We start from the raw sequence: 8643 nt of genomic DNA on the forward strand, positions 1-8643 counted from the left end.
TAAATTTTTAGGACATAATATTGCGTCACTCTGTGTACGCAAAATCATTCGTCATTATCTACGCAAAAGTTGTGAATACATTACTTTTGCGTAGATAATAATGAATGAATGGATATTGGCATAGTGCGCTTGCGTTAGGTAATAAATAGGGATCTCTATCCCCGAGTCCCGACTACTGAAACAAATATTAAAGGTGATTGTACCACTTTGTACGAAACCTAGCGGTTTGTTTTAGAAACCTGACAAGACGCTACTACAGCACGTTTAGTATGAGCACAATAAAAACTGTTTCTTTAAGCGATAAAATAGACAAAATGACAGACCCACCAAGGAAATCTGTATTTTTGTTCCTAATAATTCACTGTTTCTATTTTCACATTTATATTATAGACGAGCTAAGCCAGTAAATAAATAGCCACTGCGTAAAACGATCGCAGTCGCAGTCTCCGACGGAGCTTGTTGCCGCACCGCCAAGACGGATGGTCTGGGCCGGCGCGCGGAGTGATCTGAAAACACCTCGATGATTGAGACCTGAGATAATCCAGTATTACAATAAATAAATAAAGGAGTAGGGATGTGTAAGTATAGTCAGTTAATTTTTTACCTTTACATAATAATAATATTTTTAAAGACGTGAAAACTTCTTTAACAGCATTGTGTACTTAGGGAATTGGGACAGTGAAAGATTTAAACTTCCTTCACGACACCTGAGTTCTACGGGTAGATATACGGAGGGAGAGTAGACCGCCGGGTGTTACCAAGACAAGGTATAATTTTCTAGTTCTCTTAAGTTTTATTAACTTTATACCTATATTACAGGTTCCTATTTTTTCATTTGATTACTATCCAGCTCATTTTTCGTGTTCCACGATAGTAATATAATTATAATTAAAACTTATATTATGACACATGGTTTTAACTAGCATGTCAATATACTTTTTCATTCAATAAAACTGCTGAATAATGAGCACTGAAAATCGTCTCTACCAGAACTGCAATGTTACTGTACAAAAAATTCGACATCAACGGTTGGAAACCAATATAAGCTTCGGTATAATTTAGTAAAAAGGTTTAAGTTAGCATATCAACATACTTTTTAATTCAATAAAAGTGTGAAATAGCAGATCAAGGCAAAAAATAAGTACTGTATCTATAAATTATGCAACTTTACGAAAAATATCGATATCGATACTGATGATACAATGAGATCACATCACTATGTGGTGTAAACGCAGTGCAAGCATTCTAGAAGTTTTTACGGCAGATGAACAGATGATGTTCTAGGGCACCGGGAACTATTTAAAAACTATTAAACTCAAAATACTCCAAACACAACAAAGTATTTCTAGAGCTAGATTATCTAAGAACTCTTGCACAAAATTTTGTTTTTTTAAGAATTTTCAGTTTTGCTCGTAGGCCGTAGCATACTTTTGATAGGTACCTTTTATTTTTAGTCGACTTTAAAAAAAAAGGAGGTTATGTTATGTTCGTCTGGTTAAGTACAACTAGCGACCCGCCCCTGGCGTCGCACGGGTATAAAATATATAGCCACTGAAAAAATGATTAAAATCTATAGCCTATGATCCTTCACGTGGTCTACTTCTTATCTGTGCCAAATAACATAAGAATTGCTCCAGTAGTTCGCGAGATAAGCCCTTTCAAATAATTTCCCCCATTTTTTCCACATTCTGCTATTAGTTTTAGCGTGATAAAATATAGCCTATATCCTTCCTCAATAAGTGGGCTGTCTCTAACACTGAAATAATTTTTCAAATCGGACCAGTAGTTCCTGAGATAAGCGCGTTCAAGTTAGCCCTCTTAAATAATTTTCCCCGTTTTTTCCATTCCTTCCTCGATAAGTGAGTTATCTAACACTGAAATAATTATCAACATCCGTTGCGTAGTTTTAAAGAAAGGGACATGAAGGAAAAAAGCGACTTTGTTATATAATATGTATATATTAGTGAATAATTACCAATTTTGTGTTAAACTTAAATTTTGTGATGTAGGTATTTTTTTTAATTTTCGTAGAGTCAACAAAACAGTGAAGACTATAGCAGAAAATAGAAATGGAGCTTACGGCTGCACTGGGAGATATTTAATAATTACATAATTTCTATTTAATGAAGGGTTTGACAGTAATGTATGGAGTTTATGTCAAAACCTTCATTAAATTGATGGTAAAAACTACAAATAATTATTAAATCGTTGTATGCGACCGTTAGAGTTCTGCTAAACAAACAATATCGAAGCATTTAATAAGGTTATGTAATAGTAAAATATAAGTTCATAACTCATCATATAAGATTGGATCATATAAGATTGGATCGAACGATATCAATAATAAGGGACCATCCATAAAGTGCGTCACACGATTTTCATGATTTTTAGACCCCACACTCTCCCATTGTCACAAGAGACCCCCTCCCTAGTGTGACGTCAAAAATTTTCAATTTTACATGTAAAAATTAATACTACCTCAATATAAATTTCGCTATTCAATTTATTAAATTTAATCCATGACACACTTAGTCGACCCCCTCCTCCCCCTTTAAATGTGACATATTTTATGGATGGCCCCTAAGAAAATGAATGATAAATATCTGTGACAATAAATCCGTTTTTATATTGTTTACGGAGGCGCGCTGGCTGCGTCGCCTCATTACTAAACTATAAATTAGCTTCGACTTAATTTATTACTGTATTGTCATTTTCTGCGATACTTTCTTTGCTGCATCTAACTAATATAATATATTGAACATAACCAATAATTGGTTGGGACGTTCTTCTGAGAGTAAAGAAAATTATTGTCTTTACTCTCAGATGAACGTCCCAATTTGATGAAATTTCTTTGCAATTTGTATTTCTTTGTCCAGTTAATAAATTATGTTACGCTCTGGAATGAGTTTATATGGAATTATATATGATGTATTATAAAATATAATATATTAAATGATATAAAATTTCATATTAAAAAATAATAACATAAAAAACGTTAAAGAAAACCAGCTTTCATTAAATCACTTCTTTATTAGAGAAAAGTTTCTTACGTTTTCTTTATCTACTTACTTACAGTTACATACATACCGAAAACATATTAGGTAATGAGTCTACAAGATTATTGGAAATAAAAAACTAATATTGAAATTGTCATCCAATCAACGTCGATGGTAAACAGAGGTATAAAGACGTTCTATGAATAAAATAAAAATTCCATGAGATAGTATCGCCAACGAGCTGAGCTCGGAATATGCCGACTTATTATACCTATTCCTAATAACAGAATCGCATTAGGCGCCCATAGGCTTGAGTAACATTAGAAATGGCCAGAGCGGCAGGCGTATGTAAGTATCTTGCGACAGCGATCCAACAGATTTTTAACAGCATAAGTATATTGCAGAATATCTGCTGATTTAAATAAAAGTTCGTATACCAATTTTATTTAAGTTAATTTCAGCTGTTGATTGGTCAAGGCTTCACCGACTCTGAGAAAAACAATAGCTGAGAAAAGTTACTTAATATTTAAATTGTCCATGTTTTATGTTACTAAATATTTACGACGCAGATTATCTTCATTATATCATTAATTTAAGGTAAGCGTGTGTGGTCTTTATTAGTTTTTATATAAATCAGAAATTAATTATACAGTGTTCAATGAATGTTTAAAAATATGCACCTAATGTTTCGATGCCAAACTAGTCAAATCATTTAAATTTTCATTAACTATAATTTTATGTTAGTTAAGATTTGATTATCAAATTAATTCATATAAAAGTATAATATTCTTGTTGGCTTAGGTTGGGTTAACTAAGTTAAGAATGTGATGATATATTTCCTAGGAAATGATAAATTTCACGTTAATACACTCAACACTACGTAATACAAGTCCCATTACAGCTAGCAATAGTAAACGGAAATGGACAATAATGCAAATAAACATTTAAATATCCATAAAACGGCCTTTGAAAAACTAACACTGTCGCACGAACGGGTTAAGTGCGTCCAGTTGAAAAGAATCCCACCTACATTGATGTTTTAGTTGATATTTAAGTGAAAAGCGCATGCGCTCGTTAAACGGTACTGACAGCTCCATAAAATACCGACTTCATAACCGTCCACCTCAACTTATTCCTCACTTGATCACTGTACGCTGCACCTACATTGTAATTATAATTATTAAACGCCAGCGATATTATGTGCATGAAGATACACACTGCATCAATATTTTTTTCTTTAAAGTCCTTTTTTTAGGGTTCCGTAGTCAACATGGAACCCTTATAGTTTCGGTCTGTCCGTCCGTCTGTCCGTCTGTCCGTGCGTCTGTCTGTCTATCCGCGGTTTTGCTCAGAGGCTACAGGAATTACAAAGCTGTAATTTGGCATGAATGCACATATTAATGCTGCCGACAAAATGGTACATGAAATCTTAAAAAAATATTTTTCTTTATGGTACCTTCTCTACACATCAAGCGGGGATAATTTTTTTTTCGCGTCCACCCCATCGTGTGGGGTGTCGTTGGATAGGTTTTAAAAAAAAATTATGAGTATTCATAGATCATTTTCCGATTTAGGGATCCGTTTTTGAAATATTAAGTTTTTAAGTGGAAAATATCGTTAGAGTCCTGCAGTCCCCCCCCCCCCCCCCCCCCCCCTCCTTCTACCAGCTAAAATTATAGTATTTTCAAAAACTAACGGTACTATGGAACCCTTAGATATTGTGCGTGGACTGACACGCACTGGGCCGGTTTTTTGTTTACTATTATTTATTGAATATAAAAGAAATCCACTGATATGAGTAAAAAGTATCTAGATTTTACATACAAGTATATACTAACGATAATGTTTTTAAAATTTTACGTGAAGAATGAAGTAAGAATGAATTACACTTAGACTGCCTTCACATTAAGTCGCGAGTAGTGCGGCAGCCACGCGACTGCTATACTAAAACGAGCCGCGCGGGTCTCAAATTATTATTATTATTATTATTAAATTGTGAGTTTGTATGTTTGTTACTTATTCAAGTCTAAACGGTTGGAGCGATTTTAATGAAATTTGGTGTGAAGTTAGTTGATACCCTGGATTAACCTAATATTATAGCCTTGTACTAAATAACAATAACATTGTCACTGAACAGCGGCTCTACCGGAACATCACGTTCTACAAGAAATTCGACATCAACGTTTGGAAACCAATATCCAGCTTCGGTATAATTTAATAAAACAGTCATTTAAGTCATAAAATGATATAATTAAATATTAGATGCTCATAGATAAGGTAAAGTACGAGCGAGCCATGATAACGACTCACCAACCAGTTTGCTCAGCGCGGCAATTAAAAGCAAATGCCTGTTAGATAAACGTACACGCCTAATTTATTAACAACTACTTTCAACTCGTGAAGGAACTGCTCAATAAATAAATTGAAATGTATTGGTTATGATGAATTAAAATTGAAAAATATGATGTAAAAAATAATATTATTATTTTATATGTTTTACCTAAGTATATTTATCAACATTCGATTTGGAGATTATTATTATACCTAGTGAAAAAATTTATGTAGGTAATATTTTACTATCGAAATCCAATTAATTCCTCTGGCGTTAAACGCCTATGAAACACTGGCATCAAATCGCATGTGACAATAAAAAGTATTAACAGTTAACTTAACTTATTTAACAAATGGTTAGGTTAGCCATCATAGATATAGTCCAGGGATTCCCAAACTGTGCGCCGTGGAAAGGCAAGAGGGGCGCCGTGAGCCGATCCTCCAGCATTATCCGAATGCACAAATATAAAATAAAATTATGATATTAATGATATGCAAAGCAGGCAGATGATTAAATGTTTGTTTATTATTAAATTTCCTTAACCTAAATATAATCATTAATCATTTAAGGTGTTTATTTATGTATATTTTTGTAATAGCTAGGTAGAGTAGGGCGCCGTGACAAAATATTGAGACGTATAACTGCGCCGCAGGTTGAAAAAGATTGGGAACCTCTGAGATACACGAACAGTCCTGATTTAACAAATAACTTAGAAACGAAAAATTTAAAATAAGTACATAAGATATCAAAATGCTGCCGCGTCTGCGCAGTTCCTAACGCTTTCTATCAATGTCTTTAAGTCATTTATAGGTTATTCATTTGTTTCTCGCAACTTGCAATATCCTTTGTTATTTCTTGGCTTAGCTGGTGTCTAGTCCACGTATACCAAACTGTGTATCAGTGTAAACAAAGTGTATAAAATACGAATGTACCAATATAGTATGTGATACTTTTCATCTCGGAAAAAATATGTTTTACTATTAGAATTTAGACAACTGTTTAGTGGCAGATGCATATACAGGGTGTAACAAAAATAAGTGATAATAATTTAGGGTGTATACGTGTTCCTTGTAGAGAGTTTACTGTAGTAGTAGCAGCACTGAAAGACCAAAATTTTTTTTCACTTTTGTATGGGCAAGCGCTCCAGCGTCACGAGTTTCTCCATACAAAAGTGAAAAAAATTTTTGGTGTTTCAGCGCTGCTATTTTCACAGTGAACTTTCTACAAGAAACACATACACACCCTAAATTATTATCACTTATTTTTGTTACACCTTGTATTGTAAATAAATAGAATTAAAACATATTACTTATTTAAATCAAATAGTAGTTGGCCGGCGAAAAGCATTGAATTTTAACAGTTCATAGTTACTTTGCGTTTTACTGATGCAATGTTCATTTGATACTCAAACATGTAATATCTGAGATCGTCTCAATTCCGCAGACCACACTTAAACGTTTTAAGGACAATTTTAAATTGTTTTGCACATTATTTCATTAGAGTCATCATTTGAGTGGGCGCCACAAGTATTAACTGTTCTACTTAAAATGTTATAGATATACGTATTCCACCTACACTGTATGCGGTTTCATACTTAAAAGGGGATTAAAAAATAAAAAAAATAAAAATAGATCTTCCTTTTTGTAAATTAGAGTATATAAGATTTATGGGCCGGGCCAAAAGTCATAACTCATAAGTACTCATAACACTGCGTTGCTGCGTCGCGCGTCGTATCGCAAGAGCAACATGGCAAGAAATGCGATGCGATATGCCGCAGCCCTGGCCCGCATACGCAAAATTTTCATCGGACGACATTGTACGAATTTTTTAACTTTTAACAATAATTTAAGGTAGAGTCAATTTATTTTCTCACTTTTTGCCATCAGATTCTGGTAGACCAATTATAGTTTTTTTTTTTTATGAAATAAGGGGGCAAATGAGCAAACGGGTCACCTGATGGAAAGCAACTTCCGTCGCCCATGGACACTCGCAGCATCAGAAGAGCTGCAGGTGCGTTGCCGGCCTTTTAAGAGGGAATAGGGTAATAGGGGAGGGTAAAGATGGGAAGGGAAGGGAATAGGGGAGGGTAGGGAAGGGAATAGGGTAGGGGATTGGGCCTCCGGTAAACTCACTCACTCGGCGAAACACAGCGCAAGCGCTGTTTCACGCCGGTTTTCTGTGAGAACGTGGTATTTCTCCGGCCGAGCCGGCCCATTAGTGCCGAAGCATGGCTCTCCCACGTATAAAACTGTGTAACACTTAGTGTCATAATGTCGTTGAAACTTTAAGGTCGAATTTCGACCATTGGGTGATCTCTAGTGTCTTTAGTATCTATGGATTCATGTCTTTTGCGATGCACTATATCAATTAATATTATAATGATTTTGAAAAATTAATGAAATTGAGAAAAACATTTTGCCTGATGGCCCAGCTTTTGTTTAAAAATAATATAAAATTAAAAGTTTGTTAAGTTTTCTTTACATTGTTTCAGAGCTTTAAGCTGCGGTTACGCACTAATAGGGCTTTTCCACGATAAACCTTTAAATCCATACCTACCTAATATTACACGTCATGTGAAAAAGTGACTGTTTGTCTGTTACCTCCTTATTTAACAAAACCCGGCCAAGTGCGTGTCGGCCGTCGGGCCACGCGCAATATATTAGTACCGCCGCCGTAGTAACGCTAGTTTTATTTTTATTTTTGTATGGTCAATGAATGTACAATTATAATGTGTTTTACACTACTAACAACATCATCTCAGTAACGTTCAAAGGAATTTGAAGGAAAAGTTTCTTTATACATCGCCGAATATGTTATGTATTTTTTTTAGTTGATCGACTATAACTCAATAACTTATAAAGTATTCTTAGCCGTGATAGTTTTCCTTTTAAATTCAGCATATCCTATCCTACTTACGTGATTTTTTTCACATTTCCAGAAGCAACCGTTTAGCTGGTAGAAGGGGGGGGGGTTGGAGTCTGTGAATTGACCTGGGAATCGTTTTGCTGATCGAGTCTTTTATGGGTAGGCTTTTTGCAGCCGTAACCCTTATGATATAACTATGACCGCTAGTAATAATATGTGGTCTCATAGGTAACTAAAAAGGGTAAAATTATTATTTTATAATAAAAAATTAAAACCAACTTCCAAGGTAAAAACAAAAGTAATATTCTTAAAAATAATCTAAAAATAATCCAATAATTACTATTCCTTATTATAGTGCCGTCTTCAGACTTCGCCTAAACCTCAACTATAATATCTGTACTCAATCTTCATGCTTTTGAGACTTCAAAAGCATGAAGATTGAGTACAGAT

The sequence above is a fragment of the Aricia agestis genome, chromosome 6 (assembly GCF_905147365.1).
Source record: "Aricia agestis chromosome 6, ilAriAges1.1, whole genome shotgun sequence".
NCBI classification, from domain to species: domain Eukaryota; kingdom Metazoa; phylum Arthropoda; class Insecta; order Lepidoptera; family Lycaenidae; genus Aricia; species Aricia agestis.